The sequence below is a fragment of the Cavia porcellus genome, unplaced genomic scaffold (genome assembly GCF_034190915.1).
Source record: "Cavia porcellus strain 051 isolate PalLab524CR breed Dunkin Hartley unplaced genomic scaffold, mCavPor4.1 scaffold_2, whole genome shotgun sequence".
Lineage (NCBI taxonomy): Eukaryota > Metazoa > Chordata > Mammalia > Rodentia > Caviidae > Cavia > Cavia porcellus.
The window spans coordinates 96,820,274-96,846,881 of record NW_026947485.1 but is presented as its reverse complement, the minus strand read 5'-3'; the positions used below and the strand labels follow the sequence as shown (position 1 = coordinate 96,846,881).

General features: G+C 37.4%; 1 protein-coding gene across 2 annotated transcripts in view; it reads left to right on the top strand.

Annotated features, from left to right (window-relative positions):
• Positions 1 to 26,608, top strand: part of Cpxm2 (carboxypeptidase X, M14 family member 2) — a 138,223-nt gene that overhangs the window by 58,187 nt on the left and 53,428 nt on the right. The window lies entirely within an intron of this gene.

Sequence of the window (26,608 nt, the reverse complement as noted above, 5' to 3'; positions counted from 1 at the left end):
TTGGGTAAAGAGAAAACTGGGTCTTACCCAGAGGAAAAATGTGGCAGGTTTGGGGATTAGAAACTTATTGTAAGTTCCATGCTGGTAAAAGATCCAGGGAGTCTCTTCATCTGCTCAAAAGAGGGCTCATTGAGTGTCAGGGACACATTGACTTGGGGCACTTTTGGCGGTTTGTGCACTAGGGGGCAGTAGAGTGGTAGTAGTTGCACTGGTAGAGGTCAAGGGGCAGGGGTACTGGCAGCCTTACTACAGTGCAGACCATGTTAGAGGGAAGGACTGGGGGTTGAGGTCCAGGGCTGGCAAGCAGGAGTTAGAACCGGAGGTCAGGTTCAAGGAGGCCCTGGGTGATACGAGACTTGGAGGCTTGGCCAGGGTAGAAAGTGGCTCCCTGTGACTGTCTGGTACAGCCTCAGTGGGTATGAGTCCTGCATAGCAGCAGCCTGCCAGGTGCAGGGAGAAGGAGCCCTAGGCAGGAGTTCCGGAGGGTGCTGGGACCCTGGGAAAGCAGAGCTCAGCGGGAGGCTGGCAGTGCTTCAGCTATCATTCAGCTTTCTCCATGGGAGACAGGACGTGCATGTGTTTTTAGAATGTGTCATGCTGCGTCTTCTTGCTGCTTAGGGGTGAAATGAAATGTTTGGCACTTGTGGGGGCCTGGGGAGAGATGTTTCCAAACTCCTTTTTAAACTTTTTGAGAACTGTCAGTTCTGAGTAATAGTTTGACATGCAATAAAAGAGTTCATGACAACATCCTGAAGTTCAAGTGTAAGGTCAGACATACAATCATTTCTTTTCTTATGTTAAATTTCAACTGTGCAGGAGTAGTTATTGTAAATTACATAGAGCTCCCACAAATGACCTGTTTGCTCAGTGTTGATGACTAAGGAATACGTTCTCAGATGGTCACATGTCTGAAGAGAACACAAATGTAGAGATTGTTCCTGATAAGAAGTGTCACCATGCTTTATTCAGGAGTGATTGTGTGCTAGCTGTGATTGCTTCGATAACACGCTGCCAGTTGTTAGGTGAACCATGAATTTCTCCTGTTTGTGGTGGAAGGGCCTTCTTGCAAAAGACCCCTTGTCCCATCAGCTCATGCTATTCCCCAACTCTTGACCCAGAGGCCTTGTGTGAACTGGCTCCCCCTCCCCATCTGACCTCATTCCCTGGACTCATTGCACTCCTAGCCAGAGTCTCCTTTTGGTTCCACAGATACTCCAAGCATGCTCCTGCCTCCAAGCTTTTGCTCTTGCTTTTCTTTTAGAGGCAGTTGCCACAACCTTAGGGAAATAGCTGGTCCAGGTGGCCATCCCACCTTCCAAGCCTCAGATTCCTGGACTGAAGGAAGGGGAACCATGGGTTCTCTCAGCTTCCTGCCAGTACGTGAGTGCACGTGGACAGCCCTGAGCGCATCTAGACACAGCAGAGGTCCCATGGGCTGGCTGTTCTCTGCACAGTGACCACACCTTACTTACCCTGCCACGGAGACTCTGTGTCTCCAGTGTTCCTAGGGCCTCCAGAGAATTCAGGGAAAGACTTTACAACAGAATCATGTGACAGCTGAGAAGTTGAGTTTGACATTTTGTGAAAATTCTCCTATCTTGATTTCATGGGCTACACTGGTGGACAGGAAATTTCTTTAAATGAAGCCCACAGGCTTCCCAGGTCAAAGCTGTGACACTTTGCCTGTTTTATGATGATGCTGCCAGGCGGGGCACTTCCTTTCCCCATTGTGTAGATGAGGAAACTGGAGCTCCAGAAGTCCAAGTAGTGACACTGTATAATCTGCTTTTTCTCCTAGTGGAAATACTTGTCATTTTCCCCCCTTCCCTCATGCTCTGTTCTCTTGCCTGGGGTTTGCACTAGGGCCATACGGCTTGGGTGAGTGTAGACACTTATAGTTGGACTTGTGTGTGCTTGGTCTAAGTGCTTCTAGGCTGGGGCTAGGGGCCCTGGCACTAATGAGACTTTTTAGAAGTCTGTGGTATATTTAATTTTTTTAATCAGAAGAAAATATTTTACTGTGTAATGTCAGTTTATGTCTTCATACCAAGGCAGGTATGAAAAATGGTTTTTACAGAGGAAGGTAGCTGTGGTCAGCAAGAACCTGTGAATATGTGAGTGACAGGGCAGAGGGAATGAAGGTGGGAGGTGGAAGGAAGGTGCTGATCAGCTGGTTGTACACGAGGGGGATGATCCTGGATGAGTTGTGTGTGTGGGGGGGGTGTACCTGAGGCTGAAAAGGGAGGGCAGCTTGAGGCTTTTCCTGCTGTGGGTGTGGAGGATGGAGGGAGGGGCCACGAGTAAGGATAGGTGACAAGGACTCTTCCCCAGAGCCTCCAGAAGGAGCACAGCTCTGCTGACAGTGTGATTAGAGGACTTCTGAGTTTCAGAACTGGGTAAGATTCAATTTGTGGTTTTTAAACCAGTAAAATCTGCAGCAGCAATAGAAAACTAACAGTGTCCATAAATGCAAAGTGCTCAGGTCCCCGGGGACCTGTGGTGGCCAGCTGAGCTGAGCCCTTAGCTCTTTGCTGCAAACAATGCCACGTTGGAGCTCCATCACTGTGGGCAGAGCTGCCAGGTGTGGTTGAGAGCTGCGTCTGCTTCTCCTCTGTGGGCCAGGAGAGATGCCAGCCCTTCCTCGCCCTTCCTTAGCATTCAGGTGGGACATTGCCCTGGTTCCCTGTTTCCTGATCCCGCAAGTGACTGTACCAGATTTGAGGGACTTTAAATACTTTCTTCTTACTTTTAGTTCTCTGCAGTGGGTCTTCCTACTTCACCCATTGCTTTAATTTATCACATCTTGGCCCTCAACGTGACCTTCTGCCCCCCCTCCCCCGCCATTTTCCTGGTAGACATTTTTATTGGAGGTAATGGAAAATAGATAGTATTTTTAAGTTTATAACATTCCCTCCTGCATTCTCAAAAAGCCATGGTAGCTGTCCAAAGTGAAAAATCTAATAAATCACTGGGCTGATGTGTTATACAGAGTCCAACATTTGGCTGTTGCTGGGATGTGGCAGAATCATGTAACTGCTCCAGCAGAGAGAAAGAGAGGACGAGGAGGAGGGGGAAGGTGAAGACAGGGGGAGGGAGAGGATGAATTCTCTCATATTCCTGCTCTTGTGGTGGTCCCATGCTGATAGACAAAAGGTAGGACTTAACTCTTTTTTACATATTCTTTACAGAAGCCTCTGAAAGCGGGTCTGGATCTCTTGAGACTCGTGGTTCTGCCCACACTTATAACTAAGCCTTTGGCAGGATCCGAGCCTGCCAGGCTGCTAGAATGCAGCTCTGTCACAAAAGTGATGGATGGGAAGGGGGAGCTGGCAGCTCTGTCATGGTTCCAGTGGAGAATTCGCCTACAAACGAGAGCCTTGAGACTCTTCCTCTGTCTGACTAAAGAGGGATTTAGCACTGCTTTTTCTTTTTTTTTTTTTTAATTTTATTTAAGGAGAAAAGAAAAAAAAGCAGAGAAAGGGTACAAGTTATACAGATTTACAGAAAAAAAATGAACAGTAGGCAATCACTAGTTAATGGATTACATATTGTCATCTTAGAAATAATTGTTCAAGTCACAAAATTAAAGCTTGTAAAGTGGACATTCCATCAATGATACTGCAAACAGTTCTGTTCAATGATCCAATAAAACTCTGTGATATCATTTTCTATCTTATACACTTAAATATACATGCAGTTATATAGTTTAGAGCACTTTCTTTTCCTCTCTTTTGTACAATGACTATTACACATTTTGGGTTTCATTGCTCCCACAGTTCTTATTACTTTTTTGGAAGAGAGTAAAACCAAATGTGACATAGAGAACAGAATCGGTCAAGTCAAAAGGGTGGACATAATAGATAATGTAAAAACATAATACAAGGTGATCAACAATGGTTACCATAATGCCTCCCGCTATCTCTAATAGAATTGCCTATATCATTAGTTATAATACAATTGAACAAAACAGTAAAGAATAAAACTGACAAAACAAAAACATTGGAGACATTGTAGGTCTTCAAAAGTAGATAAAAGTCAACTGCTTTTTCTACTGTGCATGGACGGGCATGACAACTCATGCTGGTCTCCAGTGGAGAGTGGGGACCTTTCATGGTGCTCTGACAGGGTGAGCTTCTCTAGTCCAAAATGCTTGGAGCCAGAATGTTTCAGATTCTAAATTTATTTTTAAATTTTTGAGTATTTCCATGCATAATCTTGGAAATGGAGTCAAAGTCTCAACACAAAATTCATTTTTTCTGTCATAGGGACTTATACACAGAGCCTGAAGGCTATTTCATTACACAGTATTTTGAGTGTGTTTGTGTTCTGATCATAACCCGTCACATGAGCAGAGGTGTGGAAATTTCCATTTGTGGTGTCACATTGGCTCTTGAGAGTTTTAGGTTTTGGGTTTCCAGATTAGGGGTGTTTAGTCAGTCCCTGATTGCTATTTCTATTTGCCATATCTTGTCATTGCTAAAGTAGATGATGGTAGCTTGTGAAGATTTGGGGAGATTTTTTCCTCTTGGGATGTGGGGAGAGGATCAAAAAGCAGTGAGGTCTGTAGTTGTGCAGCCCCCGTGAGGTGGCCCTCCAGAGTACCTCGGACCCTAACTCGCATTTCTTCAACTTTAGTTCTTTCACTGTGATTTAAATTACTCCCATTTAAAAAAATTATGCCTTTTCGTATAACTCTGCTTGGTATGCCTTTTACTCTACAAAAATCTCGGAGTTTTACGTGTTAACATAATCAGTGTCTTAGCATGTGCATCATGTTTACAAAGACCACTAGTTGAAAATGTGATCCTTTCACCGCTGAATTACTTTTGCATCTTTGTTTAGCAGTTGGTCATATCTGTGTGTATTTACTTCTGGATTCCTTATTTTGTTCTACAGACTATGTTTGCTTTGCAACCAAAACCACATGTTTTTTGTTTTGCTAAAGATTGAAACCAATTACTACCTATAGTCTTGATTACTATAGCTGCATAATGTCTTAAATTATGTAAACTAATTTATCCTACTTTATCCTTTTAAAAGTTGTTTTTAGCCATTCTGGGTTCTTTGCATACTGATTTTGTAGCAACTTATTTATATCTATGAAAAAAAATTCTTCTAGGAGTTGGATAGGCATTACATTAAACCTATATGTAAATTCAGACAGGATTGATATCTTTACCATGTTGCATCTTTTAATCCAAGAACATGGAGTGTGGCCCGTTTATTTAAATCTTTTTGTTTATTTTCATTAGAGTTTTATTATGTTTACCTGATAGCCCAGTTCGTACTTTGATGGATTTACATCTAAGTACTTAATCTGTTTTGAGAAATAATAAATAATATTATTTTCTACTTTCTGTTTAGGGTGTTTGCATCAATATTCATATGTGACATTAGGATAAAGTTTTTTTCTTGCAGGCAATTTTTGTTGAGTTTTTACGACCAGTCACACAGATGAAGGAATATTCCTTCATTTTCTCTTCTCTGAATACTTGCATGCGTGAGGTTTCAAGGACTTGTGGAGGTTCTTGGATGGCTTGCCTATTTCTGCTTTGGTACTCAATCTGTTTAGATTTTTGGTCTTTTTTATGGTAAGTATTGAAGATTTCTATTGCTATACGTTGTTTGTATTTTCACATTATTTTTTTGATTCAAGAATATTGTCTCACAGATTCTTACTTTTTCATTTTAGATATTTGTGTTCTCCTTTTTCCTTCATTAAGTGATGGCTTATTGTCTTTTTTCTCTTTTTTGAAGGGCAGATGTCTCTTGGAATTATTCATTGCGCTTTTTCTGTGTTTGATTTCACTAATTTCATTTTAAAGATGAATTTTTTTAAAGATGAATTTTGCTTTTTTTCAGTTCACTTTTTTTTTGTTCTATTAACTTCCTAACTTGAGTGATTAATTTCTTTTCTTTTTGTTCATATAAGTTGGTGAAATTGTATGATTTCTGCTAAGGTCTACTTTAACTCCATCCCAATAGCTCAATTGTGGAAAATTTGTATTATCATTGATATTTAAATGTTTTGTAATTTCAGTTCTGATGTTCTTTTTCATCCAGTTGTTTAAGAGATTGATTTATATCTTCTGGAGCAGGAGGCTTTTGGACTTTTAATTTTATATATTTCTCATTATTATGGACAATGTTGTCTCTACTTTCTAATTTTTTGATATTTAGGAAGTTTCTTTTGAGGCCTAAATTGGGGCAGTTTGGGGGATAGCTTCATGAATGCTTGAAAAGAGAGGATTTGTTTTAGACTACAAAAGTGGTTAGCCTCCTGCATACTCTTAAGCTATCAAGGCTTATAGGGAATTTTTCACTCTCACTGTACTTCCTACATATTTTTCATTTAATGTTGATACTGTATTACAGTAGCAGGTTGGTTTATGAACTTAATTCATTCCATGTTTTTGGTTTTAAACCAAACTGGACAAGAACCAAATCAAATTTCCTTATAAAGTCAATATTAACCACTGCATTTGATGTTTTAGTACATAGGTGTTCCCACCCCTTTAATGTCTTATTGTGAGCTGTGTGTTTTGAAATCACAAAGCATCATTTTTGTCTGACTTGTACTTTTCTCTCTGAATTCAGCCTTTAGGTTTTATGATTGCTACCTTGGCTTTTTCTACTTGCAAATGGCTGATCTATATATACCCATGCTCTTCAAACTTTTCTGAATCACTTTATGTGTTGATATAAGTGCATTTTCTCTGATAACTAAGAATGTTGTAATTTAGTTCTGATGTCTCTCTTTAATTTTATAGTCATAAAGGTATGACTATAGCTTTATATAATACTATTAATACAATATTTCTTCAGATACTATTTGTTAATCCCCATTATGAACAGTGATTACATTAATGTAATTCTTAATTTCCTGTCCTCTGCCTCTACTCAAATGGGACAAGACGTAATTCCCTTAGATGCGTATTTTCTGCACCAGACTGACTCTGCTCTCTGGTACTGGCAAAATGGTAGTCAGTTGAATGCTTGAGTCCTCACTGCCTGCCATTCAATCCTGGGAGATGCAGTGTTTCGTTACAAAATAGTCATGATGACAGTAGCTAGCACATGTTGAGTTACGGTTGTAGTGTTAGTCAGCTTTCTGTTGCTGTGACAAAATATCAGATAGAAAGACCTATTTTGGATCACAGTTTCCGTTTTCTGTTCATGGTCACTTGCCTCCATTGTTTCTGTGACTCCGGTAGGCAGACCATCTTGGCAGGGAGCATGGACTGCTTACCTCATGGTAACTACCAAGAAGAGAGAAAGGGGGAGGGAAGAGAGTGAACCCAGAGAGAGAAACTAATGACAAAACATAACATGTCAGGGTGTACTCCCAATGACTTACTGTACCTCTTCCAACCACCACTACAAGTTTCTACCCCATTTAATCCATGAAGTTATGAATTTATGAAAGTATTCATCCATTGATGAAGTCAGAGCCCTGGTGATCCTCAGTCACAACTTCAAGGATCCACTTCTGAACATTGTTACCTTAGGGACCAACCCTTTAACACATGAGATTGTGGGGGACATTTAAAATCCAAATCATGACATTTCATCATGGCTGACTAAAGAAGGAGGTGCATTTGAGGACACTAGATAGTGCAGGTATTCTGGAACAGGGGAGACAAACCCACTCAGATATGGAAAGGTAACCCAAGAGGAGTCCTCTTGATCAGACCAAACATCTCTGTTGTTGAGAAATGGAAGCGAGGCTGCCACTGATCTGAGGGTCCCTACCCCCACTCCCTACCCAGAGAACATGCCGTTTGGTTAGTGGTCCAAATGGCTTGGTAGAAGGACACAGTGCTGCAGGCCAGATTCCTGGGATAGGCTCCCTATGTATTTTCCCTCATACTTGGAAGAGGAAACACAGTATGGGAGTTAACTGCAGTTGGGGCCTCAAGAAAGCCATGGACTGCAACTAGAGAATGGAAAAGCCAGTAACACAAAAACATGCACTCAGGTTAGAAAGTAGGGCTTTTGAGATAGGTACCACAGACAGATGTAGATCTGTGGGTACAGAAAGTATTGCCTGGGGGCAGAGGGCTTCTGGTGCTATACTAGGTAGAAAGTTCCTGAAAGCAGAGTAATGAGACAACCTGGGATTTGCTCTTCAGTGATGGGAGCAAGAGTGGGAGGTCACTGGTAAACGCCAAATGGGGAACCGGGTGTTGAGCAAATACATCACATCCGCTTCTTCCCAGATTAATTGAGGTGATGGATCTTGGGACAGAGACAGTGGTCTGCAGTTGGCCAGGCCCAAAGCCCAGCTTACAGTCAGGAGACAGGTCCAGAGACATTTACAGCTCTCACCACTCCTAGGGAGGAAGTTAAACAGTCCATAGGAGGGAAATGGGTGTAGCTGACTGCAGCCGAACTCTGACTACAGTGTGCTTATACGATATGTGGACACTGGCTGTATGAATCAGTGGCTATGTAGAGTTTTTTGATTGTTTGTCGAGTCTAAGCTCTCCCATCACCTGTTTTTGCTTCTTTATCAATTTTTATTTTTTAAGTTTTTCTCTTTATTTTGCTCTGTCTTCCTTTCTCTTTTAAAATTTCATTCCTTCCCAATAGTTTTTTTTTGTTCCTCTCATTTTCCTTATTCCCTTGTCTTCCTTCTCTTCTTCTACTTTCAGGTATCTGTACATGTACCAAACAGAATGAGAACTGACCAGGAAGGGTGTCACTTATGGACACATCAGGATAACCCTTAACACAGTTGTGCTCAAAGGATCCAAACAAAACTGACTGCAAATATATTACCATGTTCTGACAATCTTGGAGTTTCCCCTCAATATCTAATTACACTTTCTTCTCTGCGTCCCTCCTCCTATCACTGCAAATATTCTGTCAAAACCTCTTAACACTAACCCTTTACTCCAGCCATAAAAATAATTTCAACAGTGTTTGACTGCCTATTTTTTACTAACTGACATTTTTTGATCTCCTTCTCCTCATACTGACTTACTCCATTCTTTTCTCCTTCCTCTTTTCTTCTTTCTTCCCTTCCTATCTCAGAATAAACACTAATAATAGTACAGCATAGTTTGTAAGGGACACTGATAAAAGGCAAAATTGTCAAAACAAACTTTAATGTTCTTGATTGTTATTGGATTGGATCGGTAACTGTTGTTATAACCAGTAGGAATTCTCTCCTACAACATAGTGACTGGGTTCAACCCTAATTAAAGTGAGTATGTCGAAATGGTAACCAGTAACTTTTGACAAATAAAGCCCTTGATTACATCACAAGAAAACAAAGGAGATCTTCATGCCAATAACCAAAGTCTCTTCACTCTATTTTACCTCAACCTTCAGCACATGAGCACCCACAGGTACATGTGCACGCGTACACACACACACACACACACACACACACACACACACACGCGCGCGCGCACACACAACATGACAAAACAAGTCACTAAAATGCCTGCAGAGACTCTTAACTCTCCCCAAACAGATCCAAGGAACACTAAGCGAGAGGAAATATAACACCACATAGCTGAGCTGTGTGAAATGATCAAAGAAAGGGAAAGGAAACTCAGCAGGTTTAAAGATGATATAACCAGGCTGTGCAACTACCAAACAAACTGACCTATGTGGTTAATGAAAAGTCAAATAAGAAACTGGAAGAGTTAAGCAAAATTAGTCTAAACACAAATATCAGAGAAATAAGCTCCATGAAAATATGCCAAATAAATTTCAGAGGTAAAGAATCTTACTGAATATAGAAATAGTAAAAGTGATCAGTGTGAAAAGTGAATGCCAAATTTTAAGGACAGATTGGAAGCATAGGATGCTATATTCAGAGGTATCTTAAAACCAATAAGAGAATAAAAATTTAATTCAACAGCTGTAAGGTAATGCTAAGAAGACTATATACATAGAACAAAAAAATCTGTTCATAGAAATTGTAACAAAAAACTTTTCAAATATGAGGAAGGAACTCAATATATAGGTAAAGACAGGGCTGGGGATTTAGCTCAGCGGCGTAAGCGCCTGCCTTGCAAGCAGGCAGTCGTGAGTTCGATCTCCAGTACCGATAAAAAGGAAAAAGACAAAAAAAAAATACATATATATATAGGTAAAGAAGGCATATATAACTCTAAATACTAGAGATATTTCTCATACACATCATAGTCAAAATTCCAGAAGTTTAACACCCAGACAGAATCTAAAGACTATCAGAGAAAGGCACAAAGAGAAATTCTAAAAGATTACATGTAATGCATTAGGTTTATAGTAATTTCTTCAACACAAATTTTAAATGCCTGGACATCATGAAGTAAAGGAGTTCAAGCCTTCCAAATAAACAGTTTTCAACTCAGATAAATATATCCTGCACAATTATCTTTCAGAATCAGTGGAAACATAAGAATATTCCATGACAAAGAACATCATAAGAAATTCATGACAACCAAGCTACAATCCAAAAAATTCTCAAGGATATCCTAAACAGAGACAATGAACCAACAATGCCAAATGTCTGATGGAATTAAAACATCAAGCAGGTGAGCAATTAAACACAAAAGGAAAAAACAAAGAAATCAGCAATAGAAAAATAATGCAATGACAGGGATGTCAACATTTTTCAAGAACAACATTGACTGTAAATGGACTTAACTCCCCAATTAAATGATCCAGATTAACAGACTGGATTAGAAAATGATACCCAATGGTTTACTGCATGCAGGAAACACATCTCATGCAGGAAGGAATTCATAGACTAAAACTCAAATGATGGAACACAATATTCCATCCCTAAGACTCCAAAAGCAAGTAAAGGTAGTGACCTTATTCTCAGCTAAAGTGAACTTCAAGCTAAAACTGATCAAAGGAGGCAAAGAATGTCACTATGTATTAGTTAATAGCACAATTCAACTAGAAGAGATAACAATTGTAATCGAGATCTATGTCTACATCTATCTATCTATCTATCTATCTATCTATCTATCTATCTATTATCTACCTATTATCTATCTATCTATCCATTCTGAAATTTGATGCACCCAAATTGGTGTATAATGAATGCCAATAGAATTAAAGATTAATATCAGCACAGTTTGTTAGGCACCTCAATATTTTACTTTAAGTAGTAAACAGATCAGTTAGATAAAAACAAAAACACAATACAAGAAAACAATAAAATGAATGTGAGTGCTGAACCACACCTTTGAATAAATGAATTTAACAAATACCTGTAGAGTGTTCTATCTTGCTATAACAGAAAACACATTTTTTTCTCAGCAGCACAAAATAGACCACATATTAGCTCATAAAGCTTACTTAAATAAATAAAAGAGAATCATAAACATCCCACATATACCATCAGATCATAACACACTGAAACTAGAAATCAATCACAAAATACCACAGATATTTTAAAAACACCAGAAAATTAAATAACACTCCTTTGTACTCAATATATCACAGAAGAATTCAAAGTAAAGATTAGACAATTCCTAAAACCAAACAATAATGTCAGTACAACATACCAGAACCTATGAGACACAATGAAAGCAACCTTAAGTAGGAATTGATTGCTATAAATTCACACATTAGAAAACAGAACAAGGGACTAGGTTTATAGCTCAGGGCACAAGTGTCTGCCTGGCAAGCAGAAGGTCCTGAGTTTATTCCTGGTAAAAGAAAGAAATAAGAAAAATAGAACAATAAATAATAATCTGGTGATGCACCTTAGGGTCCTAGAGAAACAGAAGCAATCCAAATCCAAACCTAGTTTTAGAAAGGAAAGAAATAATAAAAATCAGAGTGGAAATGAATAACAGTGAGATTAAAACACAGTGCAAATAATCAGTGAGTCAAAAAGCTGATTTTAGTGTGAGGTTGTGAGTTTGATTGCTAGTACCAAAAAAAAAAAAAAGCTGATTTTCTGAAGAATAAATAAAATAGATAAACTTAGCCAAACTTGCCTTAAAAGGAGAGAAAAGACCCTTATCGATGCAATTATAAGTGAAGGAAGCAAAATCACAAGGTCAGTTTGAAGAAATGGACAGATCCTAGGCACATAGGAATCATCAAAATACAAAAAAATCCAGAACAATCTATTATCAGAAATGAAATTGAGACAGTAATAAAAAACCAAAGCTACTCACTAATAAAAACCCAGGACCTAATGGATTCACCACTAAATTGTACAAGAAATTCAGGAAACATACACTTCCAACTCTCCTCAAACTCTAATGAAATTGAAAGGCAAGGGATACTTTCAAACTGCTTCTTGGAAGCTAGCATTACCCTGATTCCAAAGCCAGATGAAGACCTACCTTAAAAAAAAAATTAGAGCCCAATCTCTTTAATGAAAAGAGATACAAAAGTCCTCAAGATAGTGGCAACCAGAGTGCAACAAATCATCAAAAAGATCATACATCATGACCTGGTAGGCTTCATTTCAAGGATGAAAGGATGGCTCAACATATGAAAGTCAATAAATGTAGTACATCACAAAAATAGAAGCTAAGACAAGAAAAAGAATCATGTGATCATCTCAATAGATGCAGAAAGAACCTTTGAACACTTCCAAAATCCATTCTTGCATAGAACTCTAAAGAAAATAGATGTAGAAGGATTGTATCTCCTTCTGATAAAAAGTCATTTATGACAAGCCTACTGGCAACGTCATATTAAATGGAGAAAAGCTGAAAGCCTTCTCTCTAAAATCGGGAACAATAGAAGAATGTCAACTATCACCACTCCTGTTCAATATGTTACTTGAAATATTAGAGCAATCAAGCAAGAGAGAGAAATAAAAGAAATATTTATAGGAAAGATAGAAGTCACATCATTATTTGCAATTGACAGGATCATCTACATAGAAAACCAAAATACTCCTAGATTTAATAAAAATTTTCAGAAAAATATCAGGGTGCAAAATCAATACACAAAAATCAATAGTGTTCCTGTACAACAATAATGAACTCACCAAGAAAGCCTTTTAAAAATACTGTTCAAAATAACATCAAAAAAAATTAAATACCTAGTAATTATCCTAACCAAAGGAAGACTTCTACTACACTAAAAAAGGAGATTAAAGAGTACATCAGACAATAGAAAGATGTCTACTGTTTTTGAATAGGCAGAACCAATACTGTCAAAATGACCATATTTCCAAAAGTGATAGATTTAATACAATCCCAATCAAAATATCAATAACATTCCTCACACAATGAGAAAAATGTTATCCTAAAATTTATATGGAACCAGAAGAGACATCACATAGCAAAAGCTATCCTGGGCAACAAAACCAAAATACGAGGCATATCAATACAAATTTAAAGTAATACTGCAAAGATATAGTTATAAAGACAGCATGGTAATAGCACAGAAGCAGACATGCAGGTCAGTGGTGTAGAAGAGAAAACGAGGAAAACTCCAGGCATATTAAAATCATCTGATTTTCAACAACGGAGCTAGAAGAATATGCTTGAGAAAGACACCCTCTTTACCAAATGATGCTGCAAAAACTGGTTACACACATGCAAGAGATTAAATCTAGACCTAAATCTATTACCATGCACAAAAATGAAATCCTAGTTGGTCAAAGATACAAATGTCAAAACTTAAAATCTACTGGATAAAATGGGTAAAGCTCTTGAAGACATAGGCAAAGGAAAGGACTTTTTATATAGAACCCCAGTTGCCCAGGATATAGTATCAAGAATCAACAAATGTCATTATATAAAAATGACAAATAAAGCCTTGATTACATCACAAGAAAACAAAAGCTAAAACTAGTAGTTCTATTCAACTCAATTGTTTCCCTTTAAGTATCTTCCCAAAAAAGGTTAAAGTGCACAGTGATACAGGCACACCCATATATAGCGGCACAACTCACAATGGCTAAATCTTTCAAGCAGCCTGTATATCTCAAGAGATGTAGTTGGAATACTATTCTGCTATAAAGGATATAATTAAATCATTTGTAGAAATATGAATGAGCCTTGATGACATAATGGTAAGTGATATGAATCAGATGTACAATCTTAAATATCAAATAACTTATGTGAGAAACACAAAATATAAATAATTTTAAGAACATTAAAGATAGACAAGGAAGCAGGGAGATCTTTTGTTAATGTGAAGGATATTTAGAGACAGCGGCAGGGGCCAGAAAGGGAAGAGAAGGAAGAATTAAGGTGCATTATATGTACATACCTACTCTCTAAGATGAATGTAAGCATTATGTACTACAAATACATATTAATAAAAATGTAAAAAAAATCCAAATCACAACACATAGCAATGCTATAAACTGTTCATTAAGATGCCTTTACAATGAAGGTATATCAATTATATATCACTTATCATAGTGAACCATGGCTGCCAAAGGTGCCAGCAGTAGCAGAGTCTCTCTGAGGCCAGCTGGGCTTCTCGTCAAGTTCCTGGTGCTCACAGGAGGCTGTCCAGCACCACATGTGGTCAGGAGCCAGCCTTGCTCCCTCAGTGCTCCAGCTGGCCCCGAGGTCAGGCATCTTTCATGGCGTGGGTTTTGTTTATTTGATCCCATCTTTCGTGCCTTGTAGGGAGCATCTTGTTTTCTATCAAGATCTTTCTTCAGTCTACATTGAAGGAACCATGGAGACCGTAGTCATTCTAAGCATTTTTTCCTAAGCATTTTCAAAACTTAAAACCTTTGCTAAATGTCACAGAAGTCATCACTTCTCTTCTTTTTGGATAACCTTCTGATAATACCCAGTTTTTCTTTCAAATCCGTCTAAAAAGTAACTGTAATGCAGCTGGCAGGGCAGCCCATAGGCAGCACCTTTAAAACATGAGGTGGCCAACAGCAGAAGCCAAGTACTTTCCAGCTTTACTCATAAAATTCCACAAACCTTCTGTCCCAAGTATCTTAATAAAATGTGAACTCTTAAAAATAAAAATGAAATTCTGCTCTTTAGTGCTGCTTTGAATTTATAACTGAGATACAAATTGGCCTCAACTTTTGCATGTTTTACAAAAAAAAAAAGATGATCTTGAAATGAGTGGAAGATTGAAGAAATTTCAGAGGGGGGAAGTTTAAACGAGAATTAGAAATATGTGAGTTTAAATTAAACGATTTTGCATTCAAAAGCCAAATACCATTAGAGATAAGTAAAAAAATAAGTAAAAAAATAGCAGCTGTACCTCTTACCCCTCAGTCCCTTTCCTTGTCTCCCAAGGCAACTATTGCAAATCCTTTAGCTATGAGTGAGATTCTGGATAAAATTCTCTCTGTATTCTTTCTTAACCTTTCTTTCTTTCTTTCTTTCTTTCTTTCTTTCTTTCTTTTTTTTTTTTTTGATACCAGGGGTTGAACTCAAACTCATGACCTCATGCTTGCCAGGCAGGCGCTTATGCCACTGAGCTAAATCCCTGGGCCTTCTTAACCTTTTGAGTCACTTATTATCTAGTGATTTCCAACTATGAAAGGAGAGAATTTAAGATTCTTGACATATCTCCAACATATTCTTCCTATTTTCCTCTATTATTATATTCCTCTATTATCTCCAACTCTTTCTCTCTGTCTCTGTCTGTATTATCTCATCCTTCCAAAGGAATTATACTATGAATGTTTGTAAAATTAGTATTAAATTTGGCATCATAGTCATTATTATTATCAAACTATTATTTATAGTTGGTTCATTTGGTGTACTATAATTTCTTTTCTTTTTTTTTTTTTTGCTGTGCAACATTTTTGCTTTTACTGAAATTAATAACTTCTCTTTAATGGTTTTTTGTGCTCCTCAGTAATCCTTTCAAAGATTTCTGGTAGACCTGAAAAATGTGTGAATATATGTAAATATGTATATATGAATATGTATATATGTGAATATGTATATATGAATATACATTAAAAGGAAATACCATCTATGTATACATATTCAGCTGTGTATATTTATATATCAATACATAAAATGTATTCATATGCACATATATATTCATCTCTATATATAACTAAATATGTATTGAGAAGATAGGTAGATAGATAGATAGAGATAGATAGATATAGATAGATAGATAGATAGATATTGAACACATACCAGCAATTGATTCTTGCAGTTTTCCCCTGGCCCTTGTGGCCTTTGAACCTGTTTGATTCCCAGGGCTCCTGCCTGTTTCTTGTCCTTTTTTATCTTTGGAATTCTCTCTCTTCTTTGAGTTATATTGTTTTTCTTACATCTCACATTCTCTCTGTTTCCCCCTTTATTTTGGCACTCCATATCGTCTGTGAATGGAATGTGAGAGGTAACTTTTTGGCGACCTTGAATGAAAATGAATTTTTGTTGATCTTACTGTAGGTTGGTAGTTTGGAAATAATTTTTCCTAAGGTTTTTTAAGCAGTTTATTGATGTGCAATTCTCATACCATACAATTCACCCCATTAACAAGTTAGTGGTTTTTAATGTGGTCACAAGGTTGTGCAATCATGGTACAGTCTATTTTAGAATACTTTTATAATGCCAGAAGAAAAGTCTGTACCTGTTATCTCTCAAAATTTTGAAACATTTTTTCCATTGCCTCTTTATCGTGTTACAGTATCATGGTATAAGGATGTTCCTACTTAGGAGCCATTCGAATATTCTTCCTCAGAATTGAACCCTGATCCTTTAGGATTATTTCCATATCCTTTGCACTAAAAACTGTGCAACACTGTGCTTTATTATAGCTGGTACTGATGTGATTTTAAAATATAAAAATATTTTTCAGTTCTAAGAAATTCTATGTATATTATTGTTGTTGTTATTAATCTCATGTCCACTTTTCCTGCCTACATTTTAAGATTATAATTTAGATATTAAACCTTATTGACCTTTTCTTTCTGGCTTCAAATGGAATACCAGTAATCACTTATTTCCTGGTGAATCTTCATGTCTTAGCCCAGTACTGCCTCTTCAGGACTGTTTCCCCCAATCAGTTGTGTGTTAAGCCAGTTTCTCCTCCATCTCTGTTTACAGGACCTCCTGTTTCTCCTTGAACAATATTACAATGGCAGGCTCAATAATTTAGTTATATAATTAAGTACACAGTCTCTGTCTTTCCCACTAGGCAATAAGCTCCCTAATCCAGGGCACAGTTGGCATTGGGAGTTCCTGCCCATACAATCTTTTGTTCTAGTATTGATAATGATTTCAGTTGATAAATGTGACTTCTTTAGTAAATGAACAAGACCTGAGCTGCAATTCATACAGTCTGTAAAGCTTTGGTAGGCAAAGGAAGGAGTTAACTAACCTTTTTCCAAAGTGTCCAGAGTGCTTCAAAATAAACCGTCTGCTCTTTGGAAAAGCCAGTTTCTATTCACCTAACAGCTATTGGTTAGATTTGTCTGTCAGGTCACTGAGCCACATTCTGGAAAACTGATTTTGCTGCCACCTTTTCAACTAGTCACATACCTGTTTGGAATCCTTTCTGTTCTTTAGGAAAATCTACAGGAACGTATTGAAAAAAACCCTTGCATTATCTAATATCCATTTTGGTATTTAAAATGTCATAACCCCTGACAATTCTGTACCTTCATTTCCTTACTGATAAGTTGCCAGTGACATTTACCCTTCCCTCAAAATAGTTCTGGGAAAATATAGCAAAGAATTACCAGCTTGTTATTCAGAGCTTTTAGGATGGAATTTCTCTGCTTTAGCGCCACTGGGATTTAGAGGTGGAAATTCCTTGCTCTGGGCATCTTTCTTATGTGCTTTAGGATGTTTAACTGCATCCTTGGCCTCTGTACACCAGATGCCCCTCAGATGTGACACTCTACTGAGTCCCCCCAGTCATGACAGTCAGAAATGTCTCCAGTCATTGCCAGATGTCCCTTAGGGACATAAAATCATCTCCAGCTGGAACCGTTTCTGTACATGCATACATGCTGTCTCTTCCTAGCCAGGTACAATTGGTAGCTCCTACCCAGAGCTGAAAAGCAGGAGAAGTTGAATTCTACAGAGCTGTGGGATATACTCACGTGGTTGGCAGAATTCTCAGAAGAGCACATTAAATCTTTGCTCTGTGACGAGAGTTTTCAGAAGTGTCTTGTGACTGGTATGACCCACTGGTTCTTGTCTGTTGACCTTACTCTGGTAAAAAGTAGAATGTGCCTGTTCCAGGAATATGTCTTCTAACCTTATATATAAAGAGCCAAATGTTTTGAAAATATCAGGAAATTTTAATTATAGTAAGTGGATTGTGAAGTCAAAAATTGATTTTTTAGGTGGAAAAAAATGTTCTTAATGTTTATTTGAAATCTAGTGTTCATTTGAGGAAAGAAACTGTTGTATAGGGGGGTAGAGTGACCTAGTTTTCTCTGGCAGTGGTTTTCTGGCAAAGATCTAAGCTTCTCATTTATTTACTGGAATTTGAGAACCTTTGGTTTACTCAATTATGGCTGGGCCAGCAAGATACCAGACCTGGGTCAAGAGAGAAAGGGTCAGGAGAGTCCAAGAGTGAAACCAGGGCTGAGGTGAAGTTTTCGTGTTAGCAAATGTCCTTCAAATGTCCTAGCAAATGTATGACATCGCATCCTGGTACCCACAATCTGTAGATTTGTCACCTTACATAGTCAAAAGAACTTTACTAGTAGATTAAGGACCTTGAGTGAAGAGAATAGTCTGGATTACCCAGGTGGCCCCATCTAATCACACAGTCAAAAGGGACCTTCTTTAGCTGTGGCAGAGAAAGCCATGGCAACTGAAGACTGGTCAGAGACACAGCACTGCAGACTTTGGTGAGAAGAAAAGGACCACCAGCCAAAGAATGCAGGAAGCTCCCAGCAGTTAGAAAGGCAAGAAAATGGGTTCTTCCTTGAGTGCCCAGGAAAGAAATAGCCCTGCCATTCCTTTGACTATAGCCTAGTGAGAACTGTGTTGATTTGTGTCCTTCAGAACTGTAAGATAATAAATCTATGATTATGTGTGTGTGTGTGTGTGTGTGTGTGTGTGTGTGTGTGTGTGTGTGTGTGTAGTGTTTTTGAGACAGAGTCTCACTATGCAGTTCAGACTGGCCTTGAGCTCACTCTGTAGCCCATGCAGGTCTAGAACTCAAAACAGTCCTCCTGCTTCAGCCTTCCAAATACTGGATTACAGGCATGTGCCAACACACCCAGTATAAATCTGTGTTATTTTAAGCCAGTAAGTTTGCGCTAATTTGTTACAGCAGAAACAGGAAATTCATATAGCTTTCAAATGCCTTCATAGATCAAAAGAGGAGCCCAACAAGAATAAATTCCAAAGTGGGTGTACTCATAAGCAGATAATGGGGGCACTGCTGTTTTGTTTTGCACTAAATCCTAACCAGCTCTGAGCAGAAACAAAACTTTTAGGTAACTGGGAAAGTTTTGTATCTCCTGCTTAATATCACTGTGACCCACACATAGCTATTTCAGTTTGGTGCTTACAAATTCCTCTTCTGGTCTTATTATTTTATCAGGCAGTTTGAAGGAAGACTGTATCAATCCCATCTCAATACCTCTATGTATGACCCTTTACATTGAATGTGTCTCATTCTTAAAGAAGGTTATGTGTGGGGACACATTTTGTAAACTCAAATACCATTGAAATTATTATTAGAAAGTAGTCATTCTCTCAAAGAAAGAAAAATGAAGAAGAGATTACAGGCTCAAAGATCTTAGTTTTCATCCGCTATGTTCCTGAGCAGCAGAGTCGAGATGTGTACAGCGTCTCATTTCACCTTTGCAAGGGGCAGTGATTGGGACAGAGAACTAATACTAGTTTGCCCTCAGATTGTGCTCAGTTTTTGTAAGCACAATGAAAGATGCTGAGAGAGCTTTGGGGATCAGGCTTCCCTGCTTAGAATCCTCATTACAATGGTACAACCTGTTTTCTACCATGTGAGCTTTCCTCAAGCTTCAGAGGAGAATTTGGCTGAGGCTGTGTGCTGGGCATTTGCTTATCTGTCTCCTCACCAGTCTGCTCTGGCTGCTCAGCAGGGGCCAATAACGACATCGTGCCTTTGCTTCACTTGAATGTACCTTTTTCCAAGTACATCATTTAGACCAGGAATTATCTCCCTATATGATAAATACTTCACTGGAACCACTTGAAGTAGCTTACTCCTCCTGACCATTGCCATGTCCTTACCACTTTGGGTCTCGGGTTGGAAATGCAAAATGCAGCTGGTGATGGTTTAGCTGTTTTGTTTCTTTAAAATCAAAATTTTCAGCCTCTTAGAATGGCGTCATAGTCTCTGTCTCATTCAGACTCTGCAAATTCCACACCTGAGGTTTCTAGTTTGATTACAGCTCATGAGTAGGACTTCCTTGAGTGACCATTACAAGGCCTATCTTGAAACCTGCTGGTTATGGCAAGAGGCCTAAAGATGGAAAGAGAACTGGGCTAAGGCTCCTCCTTGGTACTGGGGTCCCAGCATTATTGGGAACCTCTCTGAAGAGCTCTCTTCTGAGCATCTCTGACCTTTCACTGTTTTCTCCATACAGTCATCTCTGCATCTCTGTTCACATGATGGGGGAGGAATTGCTCTGAGCATCAAGGGTTCCATCTTATGACTGTAGCTGCCTTCTATCTTCAACTCCAAGATCCCAGGAAAGAATGTCTTGAACGATTTGGGTCAGATATGCAGTGGAGAACAGTTAACTGTGATTGGCTAGTTTCTGTCAGGTACCCATCTTCAGACTGGTCAGCTGTGGCCAAGGGCAGGATTATGCTACCTAAAGTATCTGCTTCAAAGGTGATCTTGTAGAAAGGTCTATGTGGAGGGGTAATTCTCAAAAATAATAGACCAGGTTTTCCATCATTCTGTTTGGAAGTAACATACTCTATCTTTTCAGTTTTTACTCTAGGAATTTTATCAAACATACTTAGCAAAATTAGAAGTTAATACTGTCCCAATATCTTGGTAAATTAACACTTCCTAAACAATTATTAAGTATTTATGTACCTCAGTTTCTTCATCTGTAGAATGTAGATAGTAGTAATTCTTCCCTCATAAGATATAGTGACAAATCAATTTATGTAATATGTATGTACGTGTCTGTATGCATGTGTGTAGGTATATCTATATATGTGTGTGATATACAAGTAGACATCTATACCTGTTTATCTTAAAACAGTGCCCAGCACATAATAAGCACTCTTAAATATTATTGTGTCCTTTGCTACTTAGCTGTTAGCTGCTATTAACATTATTGTATTCCTTCCCAACTTATTTCTTGTTGTTTTCCAGTATTTTAGTTAACACTCAAATTATACCTTTTATATATCTGTTGAACGTATAGAAAGTGTTTTTTCAGGTTCTCTTGAAAGTATTTTAACTTCTTGACTTGCCATTCATTCTTGTATATTTTTAAAAGTCTTCTTAGTGAAGACATGATAGTGAAAAACTCTTAGTTTTTATTACCTAAAACTGACTTTATTTCACAAACATTCTTGAAATACAGTTTTCAAGCTTACAGTTTTTCTTCTCACTCTTTGAATGTCTCAGTCTGTTGTCCCATAATTTTAATTTTGTTCTTTAGCAGTCTGCTGTTAATCTATTTTTAATTAATTTGTAAATTAGCTTTTTTCTGGTTGCTTTTGATATTATCTTTGTCTTTGATGTTTTTCAAATTGGATTGTATATAGATTTCTTTTTCTTTTTTTCTGCTTGTTACTTAGTGTTTTTCCTGAATCTGTGGTACCTTCTTGCCTTCTTTCTATTTGGCCTCTAATAAAATACATAGTAGATTGCTACCACAATCATATTCTTTATCTTCTGGTCTTTTAATGGTGCAGTCTTTGTAACTTTTTCTATTCTGTATTCTAATTTACTAATTCTTTCTTCAGTTCTTTTTATTCACCTCTGTGTATTTGATTCTGTTGACATTTTTATTTGTAAAAGTTATGTGTGATTCTTTTTCATATATACCTGTTCATTTTTATAATCCCTTATTTCATATCTTAGTTCTTTAAACATGCTGTATATAAAAGTGGCTAAAAACAAGAATTCTGGAACCAGACTGTCTAGTTTTGAGTTTTGGTTTCACTACTTGCAAAGTTTGAAACCTTGGGTCTTTTTCTACATCTGTAATTAGGAATAATAACAATACCCATGCCTTAAGGCTAGCACAAGGAAAAAGTGTGTTAATACTGTATTTGTAAAGTGTTTAGAAATGCAGCTGTTATGTGCTAGGCACAGATAGTCCCCAACTTAAAATAGTTTGACTTATGATTTTACAGTTTCAAAACTGTGAGGGCGATAAGCATGCAGTGTAAACTCTATTTTGAATTTTGAATTTTGGGTTTTTCCAAACCTACTGATGTGTGGTATGATAGTATCTTATGATGAAGGTCAGAGGCAGCGAGCTGCAGCTCCCAGTCAGCTATGCCCATGTAGTTATGGAGATAAACCACTAATTCTTTGCTGTGCTAAATTATGATGTTCAATAATTAGATCAGATTATCAGTGTATAAAATACACTTTTGACTTCCAATACTTATAATTTATAATGGATTTATTGGGATGTAACCATCAAAAGTTGAAGGACTTCTGCACTATATAAATATTTGATAAATTAAATTAAAAATATGTATGATAGTTCCCAAATCTAAATTCTGGGAATCCGTATTTGTCACATTTTGTTTCTGATGCCTCTTTCTCATGCAGAATATTCTCATGTGTTTAATCGTTTTTTAAACGGTAGTTCCTACTATAACCTAGTAAATCCTTTGGTAGCCTAAATGAGTCTGTGTTTTAGAAGGGATTAATGTGGGGTTTTGTTAGGAGCCAAACAGAAACTACTGTTGTAAGACAATTTTTGCCCCTTTGATAGTTCTGGAAAAAAAATGTTAACTTTTCTAGCTTTTGACAGTCCCCAGGTTTAATGTTTTCACCTTGCCAATGCAAGCTTTTTTCAATAAACCAATGTTTGTTGTTTTGCTTGGACAGTGCTCCCTAGTTTTGACTTATTCCTGTTTTGTTTTCAAGTTCACGCCCCTCCACCCACCACTGCCCGGGAAGAGTTCCCTTACTTGCTTACAAGTTTATTGCTGGTTTACAGCATTTGTTCATTGTAATGTAACCAGGATCTAGTTGAACTTTAGGGAAAGGCTCTATAAGCATTTAGTGTGTCATTTTGTTGATGGTGGGCATTCCTTGTTTTTATTTAAACCAAATTAACTCTAAATATATTCCAAATTTTTTCTTTGTGGCCTACCTAAAAGGATCGCTGAATTGGAGGGAAGAGTGATAATGTCATATAAAGCTTCTCTTTGTTGTTTTTCCATCTTTAAGGGCGGGAGCTGGCTGGAGCTGAGGAGCTGTCAGCATGGCCTTTGCCTCCACCCGCTGTCCGGAAACCTCTAACATAAGCACTTCTTTGCTTGGACTGCACTGCACGTCAGAACTTTTAGTAGCAGAGAACTGAATTATCGAGGTGGTTTTGTGATGTAGAATAATCTCTCGGAGGCAAGTGGGAAAAAGTCACAGAAGTATTGTGATTTTCAAACCTTCTTTGAAGATTAGGAGACCCGGCAATGGCTCCAATCTCAGGGCTGGCTCTTTAATAACAACAGATGTGCCTGTCACAAAAGAATAAAATATGCAGCTCTTATGTTCTGTAAAAACTGCGTCCCCCTTCACCTGCCCTTGCCTCCCGTGTTCTTCTGAGCCAGGCCGCCTCCGTTTATCTTCCCACCACCTACTGCACCTGCCTCATCACCGCACTTAAACCCACTCTTGAAATTTCCAGTTTGCTTCCCCTTCTTCCCGATTAACTGATGCAGTCTTTGAATAAAGGGATCATGTATAATTTATCTTTGCATTCTCGGTGGCCGGCAAGGTATTTACAGTGCAGTAGCTGCAGGGTTAGGAGCAGAACTGAACACATTCTGCATGGCTTTAACCTTTTTGTGTGGGTAGAACTTTTAAGACACAATCTGTCCTTAGCATCACACTAATTGGCAAATATCTCTTCTCTCACTCAGAATTATCAACCTTATTCATTTTAATTAAGACACAATTATTCTTAATTTCTTTATGGGCCTGACAGATTGTTCCTATTACTAGGACACAAATGATTACGCTTGATGATCCATCCCCTGGAAGTGTCTGCATGGGGAATCTGAATTATCCTGTAGCTTATTTAGAAATTGTACATGTTTGCATAGCATTTGGCAGCATATTAATTATGATACTGTTGTTCTTATTGACACTTCATATTTATAGAGCATATACTACACCCAGGGCATAACTCACAGTCTATATAAATAAGTTCAGTCAATTTTCACACACTGAAGAAAACGATGGTTGTTACCTTATCTTATAGGTGTCAGAAGCCACACAACTCACATGCAGACTGTCACTAGTAAATGCCAAGACTGCAGTTTAAATTTGAGCTTCTTGACCTTGAATCCTGAGTTTTTAACTAGTATCATTATTTTAAGAAGGCTGTGTCATTTGTGAAACATATAATTGTAAGTGGCTAAGCTGGATTAAGGATAAAATGCTTAGAATTCATGTTCCACTCTTATTCTTATGTACATTTACTAAATTCCACAATAGCTTTAAAATATGTGTGTATGTATGTGATCTAAATGATGACATATTGAAACTTTTCCATTAATCACAGGAATGAAATAGGGATGTCTATTATCACTGCTTCTTTCAGCATTCAGGTGGAAAGTAACCAGTAAAATAAATCAAGAAAAATAAATTTTAAAATCTGATGATTGGAAACAATATTAAAAGCACAATGGCAATTGCTCTCAAGTAACATAATCACATGCAGAAAAATATCTAAAGCAATCCAGAAACAGAATCAATTATTGAATTAGCAAAAAAGCTGTGTACAGAAAACATTTACATATGCATATACTATTGCAACCGAGGGGTAAAATATATTTTAAAAATTAGGATTTTCCTTTTAGAGGTAAGCTACTTCTCTAAACTATTTTAGGCTGAGGGCATAAACCACTGCCTGCTTCTCTCCTCAACTCAGATGAATCCACAGAAAGGAAACACTTTTGTTAGAAAATAGTTTTATCTGTCTGGAAGGACTATGCAAATACTTGTCCTAGGAGGGGTCTTCCAGTTTCTTTTTCACAAGAGAATGAAGAAGCTAAGAATGACCTGGGAGGAATGGGTGAGAGCCAGAGCATTTCCTTGTCTTTTGTTTTATTGTATTCTGTTCTTCTCTCCCTGATGGGGGGGAAACCCCACCTGAACAGGATGAGATGTATATATGATTAGTGATATTATGTATAAAAATCACAAAAATAATCAACTAAATAAGACAAAATCTAGCAAAAGCTAAATAAAAGAATATCTAACTAAGTAGAGAGACAGATCATACTTATGGACTGAAAATTTTAATATTGCAAAGCTGTGAGGCCATTCCAATTATAAAATGAAGGTTTTATTTTGGGAAATTGATAAACAGATTCTGAAATTTATATGAGAAGAGAAAAGATCAAGAATAATCAAGGTAACTCTGAAAAGCAAAAAGCAAAGTGGGAAATCATACACTGGAAGATACTAAGATCTGTTACACACTTGTAGAAATTAAGACAAGGCAGGTTTAGAATAGGTAAGAAATAGACCAATGGAACAGAATGGAGTGTCCAGAAACATCACTAGACATGTATAATCATATTATTTATGGCAAATATGACTCCAAGATACTACAAGAAAATAATCCTGTAAATATCCTGAGGTATTTGGAAGCCCGTATAGAAAACAATATATATCGATCCCTATCTCAAACCGTACAATGATCAATTTCAGATAGAATGCATATCTAAATGTAAAAGGTAAGCAATGAAGCTCTTAATAGAAAACATTGCTGCATATCTTATGGTCTTGGAGTAGACAAAATTTTATTGAAGGGCACAATTAATGAAAATGTTGAAAAAATGGTAACTGGACTACCTTTTAAAAAATTTTATTTAAAAAGAAAAAAAAACAGAAAAGAAAAACAAAAAGCAAAAAAGACAAACAACAACAACAAACCCAAAGCAATAAAAATATAATCTTTCAAAACAAGAGATAGGAATTTAATAGTTGTTGTATTGTATAATGTTACCTTTAAAAGAGCTGCTTAGATTACCAGATATAGGCATGCAAATACTCATATCTTATCATATGAGTATTAACTGTTCTTTTCCAAGATATACAATTAGTAGTATATTCAGCTTAGCTATCATATATGTATATACATACACAGATTTATATCTTTTTCCTTTTCCCTTCCTTTTTTACTCCTTTCCCCCAGTTACTTTTCCCCTTTGAACAGTTTCTTATCCTTACATAATATTTATTGTAGATTTTGCATCTTACTTGTTCTTTTAGTTTCTTACACTAGGGAGACAGTGTGGTATTTACACATGTGAGTGTGATTTATTTCACTTATGAGCATGATCTCAAGTCATATTCATTTACCTATAAAAGCCTCAGTATGATCCTTCTTTATAGCTGATTAATACGCCCCATTGCATAAAAATACCGCATCTTTTTTATCCATTCCTGAGTTGAAAGGCATTTAGATTGTCCAAGATTTGGCTCTTACGAATTGTGCTGCTATAAACATGGGTGGACATATATCACAGTGATATGATATTTTCAAGAGTATATTTTGGTCTTAATACTA